The sequence below is a fragment of the Lithobates pipiens genome, unplaced genomic scaffold (genome assembly GCF_037356315.1).
Source record: "Lithobates pipiens isolate NorthernLeopardFrog02 unplaced genomic scaffold, aLitPip1_a1.2 Scaffold_13, whole genome shotgun sequence".
In the NCBI taxonomy this organism is placed as follows: Eukaryota; Metazoa; Chordata; class Amphibia; order Anura; family Ranidae; genus Lithobates; species Lithobates pipiens.
The window spans coordinates 549,596,574-549,612,314 of record NW_027507718.1 but is presented as its reverse complement, the minus strand read 5'-3'; positions in this window follow the sequence as shown (position 1 = coordinate 549,612,314).

Sequence of the window (15,741 nt, the reverse complement as noted above, 5' to 3'; positions counted from 1 at the left end):
CCATTTTTGGTTGGCAATTTGTTTGTTGTCTGCAGTTTTAAACCCCCGATTAGTCCAGATCATTCCATAATCATGGGCCACGTTGAAAGCGTATTTGCTGTCAGTGTAAATGTGTAAATGTTCACTTCCTGTCCCTGAAATAACTGACATGCTCTAGTTAAGGCATGGAGCTCAGCATGTTGTGCTTTAACTGGTCAGGCAAAGTAACTACTGCATACCCTGTTTTGTACGTGCTATCTGAGGGCCTGGAACAACTTCCGTCAACAAAAATGTCTTAAAATTCAGGGTTGAGAAGGTCAGTCTTGGTGAAGTTGTATTAGTCAATTCTTTAGAACAGTCATGGGTGCCACCAGAGGAGGGATTGCACTGGATCTCTGAGCTATCATGTGTTGAGTTGACATGTTTTGTAGAAGATGCACTACAGTGTGTGTGGTATACAGAGTTGTTTCAGTGCCGAGAGTAATTTTACATGCCTCCTTTACAGTCATTGCAAAGCAGCCACAGCTTGTAGACAGGCAGGCAGGCCCTGGACTTGAATTGGTAGGTTTTTTTGTTTTTGTTTTTTTGAAAGGTAGGCCACGGGGTGGTAGTGAGTACCGTGCATTTGCGCTAGAACCGCAGTGAATGCAGGGCCCCTGACTACAAAGGATTTTCTGTAATCTGGCAAGCCCAGTGCTGGGGCACTGGCCAAGGACTGAAGCAAAGAGTTAAAAGCTTGTGTCATTTCCTCAGTATATGTGACCTGTTTTGGGGCAGTCAATGCAGTGGCAGGGCGTAGGACTGAGTCATAAAAAGAACAGTCTGGGATCCATTGCCTAAAGTAGATGATAGAGCTGAAGAAGGAAAGGAACGCTGCCTTATCCTTCAGGGTTGTGACTTGTTCAGGTGACACCTGTCATGTCACGCCTGAGATAATACATCCTAGGTATTCCACCTTGTCCCTGCACCACTGGATCTTTTTCCAAGACGCCAAGTGGTCCTTGAGAAACAGGTGATTCATCAGGCTTTTCAAAGTCTGCTGCACACTGCGTCCCGCTCTCACTACACAACAGTAGGTCATCTACATATTGTAGTAGGACAGATCCCTGGGGTGATACCCATCCAAGGTGACTTTCAAAACCATTGAAAAGGCTGCCAGACTGTCCACACATCCCTGAGGGAGACAACGTGTCCAGGTCAGCTGTTGGCCAGAGGCCCCAGGTAAAAAGGGAAGATTTCCTGAAAATCCTCATGTACATCAATGCTAAAGAAAAAACATTGGATAAGTCTAGTACCGTGTAAGTGGTGGATGTGGCAGAAATTTTTAAGATCCTGGTAATGTCTGAAACTATTTGTTTAATCCCTGCAGGTCCTGCACCATCCTCCACTCCCCACTGGCCTTTCTGACAGGATTTATGGGGGTATTCCAGGGACTAATGATGGGTTTAAGGATTCCCCTTTGTAAATACAATTTGTGGCTGTATACTCTGTAGTTTTTAGTGTGTAGTGTGTATTGTTTCTGAAAGATGGGAGAGGTGCCGGGCTTCAAAGTAGGGACATATGGAGTGCATTTGATATGTCCTACATCTGTCTTGGACTTCGCCCAAATTGGGTGAGTCTCCAGGGGGGCTGGTATGGACATGAAGTAAAATGTCAGGTCCCTTCGCTTAGGCATAGTTAAGTCACAGTTAACTGCTTTAGCTGTCATACCCCCTTGTAAGTCAAATTTAATGGCTATCGCCATCCTCAATGAGGACATAAGGTCCCGTCCCATTAGACATAAAGGGCAATCAGTGAGGATGGCAAAACTTTGCTTGATTAAGGGTCTGTCCTGCAAGTCTGACACCTGAAGTGGTTCTACGGGGTGTTTGTCATTAGGTTGATTTGGAGAACGACCGGGAGTTCTACTTTCACTTTGTATGTGAGGAGGTTTTCGTTCTTGCGGATATCCCTGTTGGTGTTTTTGACCCCTTCCCTGATATCTGCCTCTGAAATCAGCTCTCCTTGGACACCTCACCGTGGTCTATAGCCCTTCCTTTGAGGATAATCAGATTTCCAGTGGGAAGGATCCCCACAGTTAAAACACCCTTGATTGTCATAGGGCTGAGGATATGACCCTCGTGGTCAGTCATTGAGAGCAGGAAACATGGCAGAAATACCAGGGGAGATTTCAGGTGTGGTTTGCGTGAATAATCCCCCTTTTGTATGAAAAACCCCGGAGGATGCTCTTTTTTTTTTTATATAAAATATTTAGGACTCTGTGTAGCCCAATCAGAATTAACAAATTTTATAATTTGTGTGACTTTAGGGTCTCCATTATTCATGGCTGTACTGACAAACAATAGTGGGCTACCAATTTCACAGGATGTGTAAATTTTAAACAACTGTGACACAAAGGAATAAAAATCTTCTCCTGTTTGTTGTTTACATGCAAGCAAATCATTTATGGGCATTTGTGGTTTATATGCTTTTCTCCAGACGACTAGGAGTTTGTTCCAAAAGCCAGTCCAATCTTCCTTGACCGTGCCTAGGGGCAAGGGAATTTGTACTTGGGTAGTCCCCATAGTAATAAGGGGAAATTTAAGGGCTGTTACATCTTCTGACACTAATTCTGTTTCATTTACAGACTTTTGGAGAGGCATTTTAAGGTGACTCATTTTTAAAGAGAGATCATCATCTTGTGACATCTCTATTTCTTCTTCCTCGCTCTCTGACAAGAGAGCGAGAACGACTTCTAGAACTATGTATGTATGTATTTCTGTAACATCTGTCCCATTTATTCCCTTAGAGCAGCCCTCGGTATAGTTCTCAGTGATAAAATGGGGGTCATTACGTAAGGGACAGGGGGCATGCATCTAGGGGATGAGGGAACCGTTTTCTATATTCCTTCAATGTTTTAGACCATGCTTTATAACATTCAATCATGTAATCATTATTATGGGGAAATGGTGGATAATTGTACTGTTTGTGTTGCCCACAAAATTTAGTAGCCTCCTCCCAATCCTCTTGGTAACAAGGGCCGTCAGTAGTTAAACCTGAAACTTGAAGAATATGAGCTCTGGATAGTATGTTTGCCCAAAAGGGTTCAATACAATGTTTTCCATCATTTCCCAACACAAAATCAAATGGGGTGGGCTGTTCCAGCTTACCTCCTGGACCTCCCTTACCCAGCTGATTTCCCATGTTCAATTCTTATACTTTAACTTATAATATGACTTCTATTTATAATCATCAGTTGCAGAACACACTCTTAATGATTTTGGACAGACTATAAATTGTTCACTTGTTCTGAATTCAATAATACTCCTGACACCTTTAACAGTTAAACCTTCTTGAAACACAAAATTATTATATATATTAAACCTTAATGTTTGTATCCGTGGTGCACCTTCACGGAACAAAAGACCCTTTTTCCCACCTTGTGATAATAACCATCATCAACATTAGCAACCAAATAGGTTTGAGATTATTTGTATACAAATAATAAGCCTGTTAAACACTCAGGGCAGCGTTCTGCCAACAAATACCCAGGAAAATGTCCTGACATTAATTCTAGAGGTTTCCAGTGAACAGTCCTTTGTAATTAAAAACTTACATTTTCAATTATTTGTCTATATTCTTATGCTTCATCCCGACCATCCTAGCGAGGATTTTTTTTATCTTATTCCTGACCCCGGCCAACCTAGTGAGGGTCTCAACTCTTATAACTCCTTAACTTAGCGAGCTTCCTTTTTTCAAAGACAGAGACAGATTATATTACTGTTTTGAAAACCACAATCAAGTACATCAAGTGTTCTAGGTACAGCATTAAAACAGGCAGGTTCTCAAAAAGACTTATAAAAAGTAATTTCAAAGAAAGCTTACCTGTTCAAATGACTGTACCCCACTTCTGGTACCATTTGTAAGGAGCACCCCTGTCTTGTCTTGCTTGCCCGGGCTGGACTTTCACTGCAAAAACTCTCTTCAATCGATCGGGTGGTTATTCAAAAAGGACCAGACACACACACTGGTTTGATTCTGAATACATGCCCTTTAATTTCCTCTTTACCAGTCTTTTTATGATTCAAAACATTGTATTATCAACCAATGAGAATTAGACAAGACATTCACCAATCAAATAGTGTTGACATTCTAGTGCGTCATACAGTTAGCAGACTTTTTTAGGGGAATTCTGATCAAAGGTCTCCAGACATACAGACATATATTTATATAAATGACCTTAAGAAATCATCTATAATTAAACCACATAGCGTCATTTCACCTTATGAATATTTCCTACTTCCTATAAATTCTAACAGCTAGCTCTGACCACAAATGCATCCTGTTTCTTGCAGACTTCAGAAGTGACTTGCAAAGCATGGTGTTTCACTAAATATCTGTTCAAGCAGCTAAATATAATAAGACGAGTTTAAACTTAAAGGGTGACTCTCCCTACCCTTACATTAACCTCGGAGGGCTATGTGTCCCCAGAGCTGGATGTTTATCCAAACCCGCATTTAACCAACTGTTAAAGTCCCCCACTATCAGTAACAGGAGGTCCGGGCGCTCCCCTAAAAATTCTAGGAGCAGCCGGCGCACCCGTGCATCGAAGGGAGGAGGTATATACACACAAGCCAGTACACATTGCAAAAGACCAATACGACAATGTAAAAATACAAATCTCCCTTCTGAATCTATTTTGGAGGCATATTCCTGATAATCCAGAGACCTATGTACCACCATACTCATCCCCCGGGAAAAGGAGGTGTGAGTGGAGTGGTACGCCCAGCTTATCCACGGATATTTCAGACAGCCCCTGGTGGCACCGGTAAGGTGCGTCTCATGTAGACATAAAACAGCAGGGTAAAACTTCTTTAAACAAGTAAATATCATGGTGCGCTTAAGAGGGGAGTTCAGGCCCCTAATATTCCATGAAACTACTGCTACACCCGCCATCATGGAGGGAAGAGTGTAAGCCAGACAGGGCCCCCAAACTCCCCCGGTAGTAGGTAACCCTCGGGGGTGGGGAAGGTAAAAATCAGGTAAATTGTCATGTCCTCAGGACTTCCATTAAAGCGGAGGTCCACCCTAAAGTGGACCTTCCGCTCATTGGAATCCTCCCCCCCTCCGGCGCCACAATTGGCACCTTTCAGGGGGGAGGGGGGTGCAGGTACCTGTACAGTACAGGTATCTGCACCCACTTCCTGGATAGCTCTCTGCGGAAAGGGGCGTAGATTACGCCCCTTTCCGAAAGTCCCCCGCTGCCTGCTGGGAAACACACAGATCCCAGAGGCAGCGGGTCCATCCTCATTGCGCAGCGCGACTCGCGCATGCGCAGTAGGGAACCGAGAAATGAAGCCGAAAGGCTCCACTTCTCCTGATTCCCATACCCAAGATGGCGGCGGCAGCACCCGAGAGACGATCGAGAGATCGGTTTCGGGTGCCGACATCGTGGGCGCGCTGGACAGCTAATGCCGCGTACACACGAGAGGACTTATGTCCGACAGACCTCCAAAGGAGTTCCGCCGGAGTTCCGACGGAGTTCTGGCGGAGTTCTGGCGGACTTTTCGACCGAACGGACTTGGACACACACCATCACACCAAACTCCGACGGAGTCGAACGTGATGACGTACGACTGGATTCGAATAAGGAAGTTCATAGCCAGTAGCCAATAGCTGCCCTAGCGTCGGTTTTAGTCCGTCGGAGTAGCATACACACGAGCGGATTTTTCGAAGGGGACCGGGTCCGGCGGAGTTCCGTCGGGAAAATTTGAAGCATGCTTCATTTCTAAAGTCCGTCAGACTTTGGCGAATCAAAAGTCCGTTGCAGCCCACACACGATCGAATAGTCTGACGGACTCAGTCCGTCGGAGTTTGGATGTTGAAAAGTCCGCTCGTGTGTACGGGGCATAAGTGTCACTATTTTAAAAGTCAGCAGCTGCAGTTTTTGTAGCTGCTGGCTTTTAAAAAAAAAAAAACGCACACTCCCGGCGGACTCTCGCTTTAAGCAAACTAGTAAAGTTATTCGGACTGCATGATGATCCACACTGTATGTTGCAATAAGGCACATTGGAACTGTCACATTTGGCTTGGAGGGTCCATGACTCCCCAAAATCACCTTCAACGTAATGGCGCCAAATGGTCTGCACAGGTTCAGGTCTCCAGACCAACTCAGCCAACAGGGCAAACTTGTTCGTTACAGTACAGCCTAACTGACGGCCAACTTTGGGGTCCAGCATTTTCCTAAAAGAACAAAAAATGAAAAATACTTCCCCAAAAATAAAAAAATATAGATAAAGGGGTGGTCGTAGAATTGAAAGTCACAGATAAGATCCTCGCTCTGTAATAAAATCACAGCTTTCCCCGGCAGTAGGGAAAATAAAGGAAAGAAGAAACAGGGGGGGGGAAACCCCAAGATGATGTAGGGCCAACAAAAGAAGGTAGGTCAAACAAAAGAAAGTCCCCACAAAGTATTGCACAGCAGGTGCCAGGGCAGTCTATCAGGCCTTGACAGTTTTATTGGTCGCATACTTTCACAGCGGTATCAATCTCCAGCAGCATGCACCCTGTGATGTCGCAGGGCCTGCTCATTATGATTCAACCAGGCTGCTGCATCATTAGCCGACTCAAAGAATTGTGCGTGTCCTTCCGCTGTCATTCGTAGCTTGGCTGGGTAAAGCATGGCATATGGCAGTTGTAGAGCTCTCAGGCGTTTCTTCACCTCACCGAACTTTGCCCTGGCCTGCTGAACTTCAGCTGAAAATTCTGGGTAAAATGAAACCCTGACCCCATTGAATTTGACGTTTTCACGTTCCCTAGTACATTTCAGTATCGCCTCTCTGTCCCTGTAGTGTAGCATCTTGGCCAGCATGGACCGGGGGGGCACCCTGTGGAGGAGGTCTGCCCGGCACTCTGTGGGCCCTCTCCACTGTGAAGAATGGGGAGAACGAATCACGGCCAAAGATATCCACAAGCCAGTTTTCCACGAATATTGTGGGGTCCTTACCCTCTGACTTCTCAGGTAGACCTACAATACGGACACTGTTTCTGCGTAAGCGATTCTCCGTGTCCTCGGCTCTGTTGTATATATCTTGTGCCATGCGGTGCGCTGCCCTGGCCTCACAAGCAAGGGGGGGTATCTTATCCTCTATGTCGCTCACTCTGCTTTCCACCGCCGTCGCCCTCTCTCTAAGTTTTTGAAAATCTTGTCTGAGAAGTGAGACTTCTTCCCTCAAGCCCCCAAACTGCTCTTTCATATCATTCACCGATGCCGTACATACATGAACAGCCTTCAATATAGCAGCCAGCGTGGGTTGTTCAGAGGGCTCCGCTGTATCCGTTATGAGGGGGGGGGGAGGGCGGAGGAGCTGCATCCTCCATAGAGTTGCCAGGATTACTGCCGGTATCATGTCCCCAGTCTGCTTGCGTAAACAGGTCATTCTCTCCCCCCTGTATCTCCTCTGCTATATCAATAGCTTCAGGGCCCTGCAGCTTTTGAGCATAATACAGAATATCCCGGTACTGCTCCTTACCCTGAGTCTTTAGAGCTCTCCTGCTACCTCCCTCTCTGGATTTGTCCACATGCCGCGGAGTGCGCTGTGACATGGCCGCCGACGCTGCAGCGCCATCTTGGGAGTCTGGTCCCGCCATCTCCAACGGGCCTCTGCGGGTTTTCCCTCGGGTACAGAGGGCCGGCGGTGGGTCCGGGAGGTGCAGGGGTCGGTCGCCAGCTGGGGAGCCAAAGAGAGCAGTATTGTGGCTGCCAGGGAAGGATCGATGAGCGGATCAGGCAGGAGCAGTGAGAAGTGCATCCTCTCACATGCCGGTCTTGGCCACGCCCCCCCACCACCATTCTTGACTGTAGGCAAGACACACTTTTCTTTGTACTCTTCACCTGGTTGCCGCAACACACGCTTCACACCATCTGAACCAAATACATGTATCTTGATCTCATCAGACCACAGGACATGGTTCCAGTAATCCATGTCCTTAGTCTGCTTGTATTTAGCAAACTGTTTGCGAGCGTTCTTGTGCATCATCTTTAGACAAGGCTTCCTTCTGGGGCGACAGCCATGCAGACCAATTTGATTCAGTGTGCGGCGTAAGGTCTGAGCACCGACATGCTGACCACCCATCCCTTCAACCTCTGTAGCAATGCTGGCAGCACTCATACATCTATTTACATTTACATCTACATACATCTATTTTCCAAAGACAACCTCTTGATATGACGCTGAGCATGTGCACTCAACTTACATAGTAACATAGTAGGCAAGGTTGAAAAAAGTCCATCAAATCCAACCTATGTGTTTGATTTTATGTCAGTATTACATTGTATATCCCTGTATGTTGTGGTCGTTCAGGTGCTTATCTAATAGTTTTTTGAAATTATCAATGCTCTCTACTGAGACCACCGCCTGTGGAAGAGAATTCAACATCCTAACTGCTCTTACAAGAAAAGAACCCTCTACACAGTTTAACCTTTCATGACTAAGCCTATTTCTGACATTTGGTGTTTACAAGTTAAAATCCGTATTTTTTGCAAGAAAATGACTTAGAACCCCAAAATATTATATATATATATATATATATATATATATATATATATATATATATATATATATACATGTATATATATATATATTTTTTTAGCAGAGAATCTAGAGAATAAAATGGCAATTGTTGCAATATTTTATGTCACACAATATTTGTACAGCAGTGTTTTAAACGCAACTTTTTGGGAAAAGGGACATAATAATAATAATAATAATAATAATAATAGTAATAGTAATAGTAATAGTAGTAATAATAATAATAATAATTAATACATATTATTAATAATAATAATAATAATAATCTATAGAATACTTTTTTTGTGATTGAGTAGGAGTACTATGTCCCTCTTACTTATTCACATAGGGATGACCGGTTTCTGGAGGTCTCCTTTTTAAAAAAAAAGTCTTCCAGCTTCCAATAAGCCTACCACCTGCAGACCCCCACAACCACCAGACCAGGGTTGTGGGGGGAAGGACTATCTATTGGTGGATCTTGGATCCCACATATAATTGAAAGAGGACTTTTAACACAAGTTTGTTTTGTTATTGAATTATTGTATTATTTCATATTTCATTGAGCAGTCGATGAGATTACTGAGCACATGGTGATGGGATGGATATATGGGAGATGTAGAAACACTGCATAATTCTAGCATGTATACTGTATATAGAGTACCAAGTCTTGTAGGTCTGCATATTATATGTACTGTAATTGCTTTTGGGGATTGACACAATGGGGATTATTTACTTAAAGAAAATCTACTTTGCACTGCAAGTGCACTTGAAAGTAAATGTCGCTGTAGATCCGAGGGGGACATGCAAGGAAAATAAAAAACAGCATTTTAGCTTGCACATGATTGGATGATAAAATCAGCAGAGTTTCCCCTCATTTCAGAACTAGCCCTTAGATTTAGAGTGATTGCACCGATGTGTGTACACAGTGCAAGGAAGGTATTGAAAAGACCGATCAAAGTAGATGGAAGTGTGTATATATATATATATATAGTTAATATATTTTTTTGTTATCTGAAGAAATGAGAGTTATGATTGAATAGACAGACCCATAGTGGAAATGTAAACATTGATCTGCTCCATGAAGGATATACAGGTTCAGGAGCTGAGCTGGTAATTGTGTTTATACTCGGTTGTCCACCTCCAGCTAAAGCCACAATCAGTCTTGCAGTGGGAGTGTCTGTCCAGTAAACTGATGATCAGGAGACCCCTAAGTGGGATTACAGGAGGAAGAACTCTTGGAGGGGAATTTATCAAAACTGGAGCAGCCAGAATCTGGGGCAGTTATGCACGGCAACCAATCAGCTTCTATCTTTCATCTTCAAAGTTTAACCACCTCAATACCGGGCACTTTCACCCCCTTCCTGTCCAAGCCATTTTTCAGTTTTCAGCACTGTCACACAATGCAACGCTGTACCCAAATTAAATTTTTATATTTTTTTCCCCTCCAATAGAGCTTTCTTTTGGTGGTATTTGATCACCTCTGTGGTTTTTATTTCTTGTGCTATAAACAAAAGAAGAGGGACAAGTTTGCAAAAACACAATATTTTTTACTTTGTGCTATAATAAATATACATTTTTTTTAACACATTTTTTTCCTCAGTTTAGGCCAATACATATTCTTCTGCATATTTTTGGTAAAAAAATCGCAATAAGCGTATATTGACTGGATTAAGCAAAAGTTATAGCGTCTACAAAATAGGGAATAATTGTATAGTATCTTTATTATTTTTTTTACTAATAATGGTGGAAATCTGCGATTTTTATCATGACTCCTATATTGCGGCGGACACATTGGACACTTTTGACACATTTTTGGGACCATTCACATGTATACAGCGATCTGTGCTATAAAGATGCATTGATTACTGTGTAAATGTGACTGGCAGGGAAGGGGGTAACACTAGGGGGCAATCAAAGGGTTAAATGTGTGTCCTAGGGAGTGATTCTAACTGTGAGGGGAGGGGACTGACTGGCGGAGCTGACCAATCGGCGTCCATATGTACAAGGGACACACCATCTCCTCTCCTCTAACGGGACGTGGATCTGTGTGCTTACACACACAGATCCACGGTCCTGCTCAGTTACTGGGCAATCGCTGGTGCCCGGCGGACATCGCGGCCGCGGGCTACGCGCATCGGGTACTCAGTGACGCGGCAGCTGCACACGCCTCCTAGTGTCCCAGGAAGGCGATCACGTCATTTGACGTCCTCCCAGAACGAAAGCTACTAGTGATTAACTAAACAAGCTGAAGATGGAGGCTGATTGGTTGCTCCAGATTCTGAATGCTCCAGTTTTGATAAATTCCCCATTAATGTGATATTGTCAGTTTTCACTGATGGCTGTAATCATTTAGGAAATAATACATTTACTCTCATATCTTTATCTGATTGGTATTAATGAATGAATGAATGAATGAAATACTTATATAGCGCACAATGCGAACTGAATTGCCTCTAGGCGCTGTGGCGAGCTTTGATCATCTGCTAAAAGAGGAAGGTCTTGAGTTTTTTCCTAAAAGCCAGGTGATTTTCTTCCAGGCGGATGTTGATTGGTAGAGCATTCCATAGCCGAGGCCCTTGGACAGCGAATCTCCGATCACCCTTGGATTTATACCGGGCTTTGGGCACGAGGAGGAGGTTTTTGTTGGCTGATCGAAGACTGCGGTTTGGTGTGTAATGATTTATTTTCTCCATTAGGTATTGCGGAGCTTCTCTATGCACGCATTTGTGGGTGAGGCACAAGGTCTTGAACGTGATCCGATTTTTTATGGTTAGCCAATGTAAGCTCCTCAGTGAAGGAGAAATGGATTCCCAGGGTTTTTTTCCTGTTATCAGCCTTGCCGCCGTGTTTTGGATCAGTTGTAATCGCGCAAGTTGATATTGTGGTAATCCTATGTAAAGTGAGTTTGCGTAGTCCAGTCGTGAATTAATGATTGTTCCAACTACCACTGCTTTGTCATTCTTTGGGATAAAAGGGATGAGTCTGCGAAGCATGCGCAGTAGATGGTGAGATCGACTGACTACAGATCCTATTTGTGCATCCATTGACATTTGTGCGTCTAAAATAACCCCGAGACTCTTCGCTTTGGTCTTTGGGGAGATAGTCTGCCCAAAGACGGTTGGTGGAGACCAGGAGGTTTTGGTTGCGGGCTTATGATTTGGGTGTAAGATAAGAAGCTCTGTCTTTGATTCGTTCGGCTGGAGGGAGTTGGTGGTCATCCAGTTCTCTATTGATTTGAGGCAGTTTTCAAGTTGTTGTTGGTGATCTTTTTTTCCATTGATCCGGAAATAAAGTTGCGTGTCGTCAGCGTAAGAGTGGAAGCAGAGATCTGAGCATCTGATGATTTGAAGGAGTGGGCGAATGTAAATGTTGAAGAGAACGGGTGACAACGGAGAGCCTTGAGGGACTCAGCAGGTGACTGCCCGAGATTCGGAGAGGAATTTTCCTAGTTTAACTGTCTGTGACCGATTTCCTAGGAAGGATGCGAACCTATATGGGGGGGGGGGGGGTGAGGGAACATGTGCTGATTGGTCAGGTGAAATAAAAATAAAGGCACCACTAAAATCTGCTTATAAATCTCTTGTAGAAGGCTCAGAGGACATGATTGTTGCTCTTAAAAAAAAACATTAAAACATTTACTAAGGTTTTCTTCTGTCCATTACGAGTTCCAGATTATCGCGGAACTACAGCCAGTTGTTTGATTATTATTGTGACTTGCTTGTACCATATGCTCAGTTAGACGTATTCTGTATTAGAGCGTGAATACGCACGTTATGGGTTCATTCATTTCACACTTTACATTGCTGTATCTGTTTTTTCTTTCTATTGCTAATAAAAAAAAAAATTTATGGAAAAAAAAATAAAAAAATAAAAAAAAAGGCACCACTAAAATCTGCTTATAAATCTCTTGTAGACAGCTCAGATTACATGATTGTTGCTCTTAAAAAAAAACAAAAAACTAAAAAAAACATTAAAACATTTACTAAGGTTTTCTTCTGTCCATTACGAGTTCCAGATTAATTATACAGACTTTTTAATTTCTTTCTAGATTAGTTATGGAGCCAGAGATACTTTACTGAGTGATAGAAAGATGTATCCAAACTTTTTCCGGACAGTTCCGGATAATGAGATGCAATATGTGGCCATAGCAAAGTTACTGGAAAGGTTGAAGTGGAACTGGGTCGGGATCCTCACATCTGATGATGAATACGGAGAGAGGGAGATCCGACAACTCAGCAAACATTTATCTAATCATGGAATTTGTATTGAATTCAAGATTCTGGTGTCTGTAAAGAATTATAATAAAATTCCTCCAGAGCTGCGGACCTCAACTACGGAAGTTCTTATTATTTGTGGCTCAGTTAGTATGATTTATTACAAGTTTTTGTATAATAATGTCCCTTATTACACGGATAAAACATTTATTATACCAGATTCTTGGTCAATGAGTGAAGTGTTTTTTATTCTCAGTAACTGCAGCTTGGTATTTACATTCCCCCATCTCTACATAAAGGGATTGGTGGAATATTTTTATAGTATTTATCCATCCAGCCGCCCAAATGACCCCCTGATGGAGGATATTCTTATAACTGAATGTGGATGTTCTTCCAAAAACCAAATGAAAAATGTCCTTATTCCACTCACAACTCAATATCCTCTTAGGAACTGCGGTTTGGAGACACTTCCACTTGGTTTATCTTGTCCTGATGAGAAAACATCCTATAGAGTGTATATCTCAGTCTACATTTTGGCTCAAGCATTACATGACATGGATTTCTCTTTTAAAATAAATAACAAAACATCTGAAATAAATCCCCACACACTAAAGTATAAGGTGAGAGCGTCCAATGAAAGTTTACAAAAATTACACCCAGTTTAGGTTCATGTTTAGTTTAGAGGTGTTTAACCCTTTCACGTCTGGAGCTGTTTTTTTTATTTTTGCACCCATGTTAAAAAAAAATCATTTTGGGCCTGAAGGTTATATAAAACCCCTAAACAGTATACAGTATATTTTCCAAAAGCAGAGATCCTGGAGAAACAATGCTTGCTGTATCATCTTTTTTCTATAACATTATATTAGTGTAAATGTAATCTTTTGTTTTCAGTAAAAGATACACTAAGTTAATTTTAGGGCATACAAATGTAAAATATTACCCAATTATTTAGTAAAATATAAAAGATGAGGTTGCATTGAATAAATAGATATCCAGTATGTCAAGTCTTAAAATGACCGGCACTTCTGAAATGGTGACAAACCTTTAGTTTTCTATAGGAAATGCTTTAAAGACTAAGTTCACCTTTTGGAACATGTTACATGGCACATCAGTATTTAGGGTTTAAAATGTTCCCTCACTCCCCCCCCCCCCATGCCAGTGGGTAGGGGGTTCCTCTCCCCCAAAACCACATTCACATTTAAAATCATCTCCGCCCACACAGCCATGTCATTCATTCACAAGAATCTGTGAATGGATAAACTACAAGTCCTGTCTTCCATCGTGGCAGACAGAATTGTAGTATCAATGGACTGTGATTGTGCTGATCAGTGCACCCATTGTCCATTCACAAGTCCTCCAGCTTTCTAACAAAAAGTCTGTACAGATGTATGGGCAGAAAGCTGAAGGACGTGTCTGCAGGAGCCTGACATTGCACCCATGATCCACTCATACCAGATAACTGATAACAGGTCTAAAATGATTGTTCTCATTCCAGCATGTGTGTTGATAACATGTGCAAAAAAATTAAAGCTTTAGTGTGCAAGTACCCTTCCCATCTGTGTTTATTTTTGTATATGTGTGTATATGGGGGTGGGGGGGAGCTCATATTTTGTGTATTGTGAGGGGTTAGAGTGCTTAGAATTAACTTTATTTTCTTACACTTTATTTTTTATCACATGAGGACACGAGTCCCCTATGTGATACTTTTTTTGGACAGGTTCCCTTTAATAAGACCCCTGATGTCTCCGCTGCCCTCTATTAAACGAATGGAATGCAGATCACGCTCCATTAGCTTCTTCCCAGTGGCAGCATAACCCTGAAGTGACATTTTACAGATCACTTCCAGGTTCTTAATAGATGGGGGAGATCAACAAACAGACATTCGCTGATCTCCCTAATGGAGGCTGCCATTGCTGAACTCTCCTTGGAGAATTCTAGTTCTTTGGCTGTTCGGATACTTCCATATCAGAGTTGTCTGACTCCAGTTATAGAGGAAATATCTCTACCACTGATTCCCTGAAGTCACACATAGCAAGGTATCTATACATTTTTAGGGCTAAAATGTAAAAAGTCAAGATAGATGATATATTAATTCTGAGCACATTGGAGGGGGGTGGGGTTGAAATCATCTTGGGGGATCTGACCAGCAGCCACCACCACTTTTTCTGGCCCAGGCCATTTTCAGTTTTCAGCACTGTAATGCCGCGTACACACGATAAGAATTTCCAGCAACAAATGTTTGACGGGCTTGTTGTCAGAAATTCCGACCGTGTGTAGGCTCAATTGGAAATTTTCCATCGGAATTTCCAACAAACAAAATTTGAGAGCTGGATCTCAAATTTTCCGACAACAAAATCCGTCATCGGAAATTGCGATCGTGTGCAAACAATTCTGATGCACAAAATTTTACACATGCTCGGAATCAAGCAGAAGAGCTGCACTGGCTATTGAACTTCATTTTTCTCGGCTCGTCGTACGTGTTGTACGCCACCGCGTTCTTGACGTTCGGAATTTCTGACAATATTTGTGTGACCGTGTGTATGCAAGACAAGTTTGAGCCAACATCCCTCGGGAAAAAAAAACATGGATTTTATTGTCGCAATGTGTGATCGTGTGTACGCAGCATTACACTTTGAATTACAATTACTCAGCCATGCAACAATGTACCCTAATGAAATATTATAATTTTTTTTTAAACAGATAGAGATATATTTTGGTAGGATTTAATCACCACCTAAGTTTTGCAATATAAATGAGAAAAATATATTCTAGTTAAAAATGTTGTTTATGAAATTTTGCAAATGAATAATATTTCTTCATAAATTTAGACCAACATGTATTCAGCTACATTTCTTGGGTAAAAATAATCCAAATCAGTGTATATTATTTAGTTTGTGGGAAAGTCTACACACTATAGATATAGATCTGAAAATTGATCAGTCCTGATTAGGGATGAGCTGAACACCCCCCGGTTCGGTTCGCATCAGAACTTTCGAATG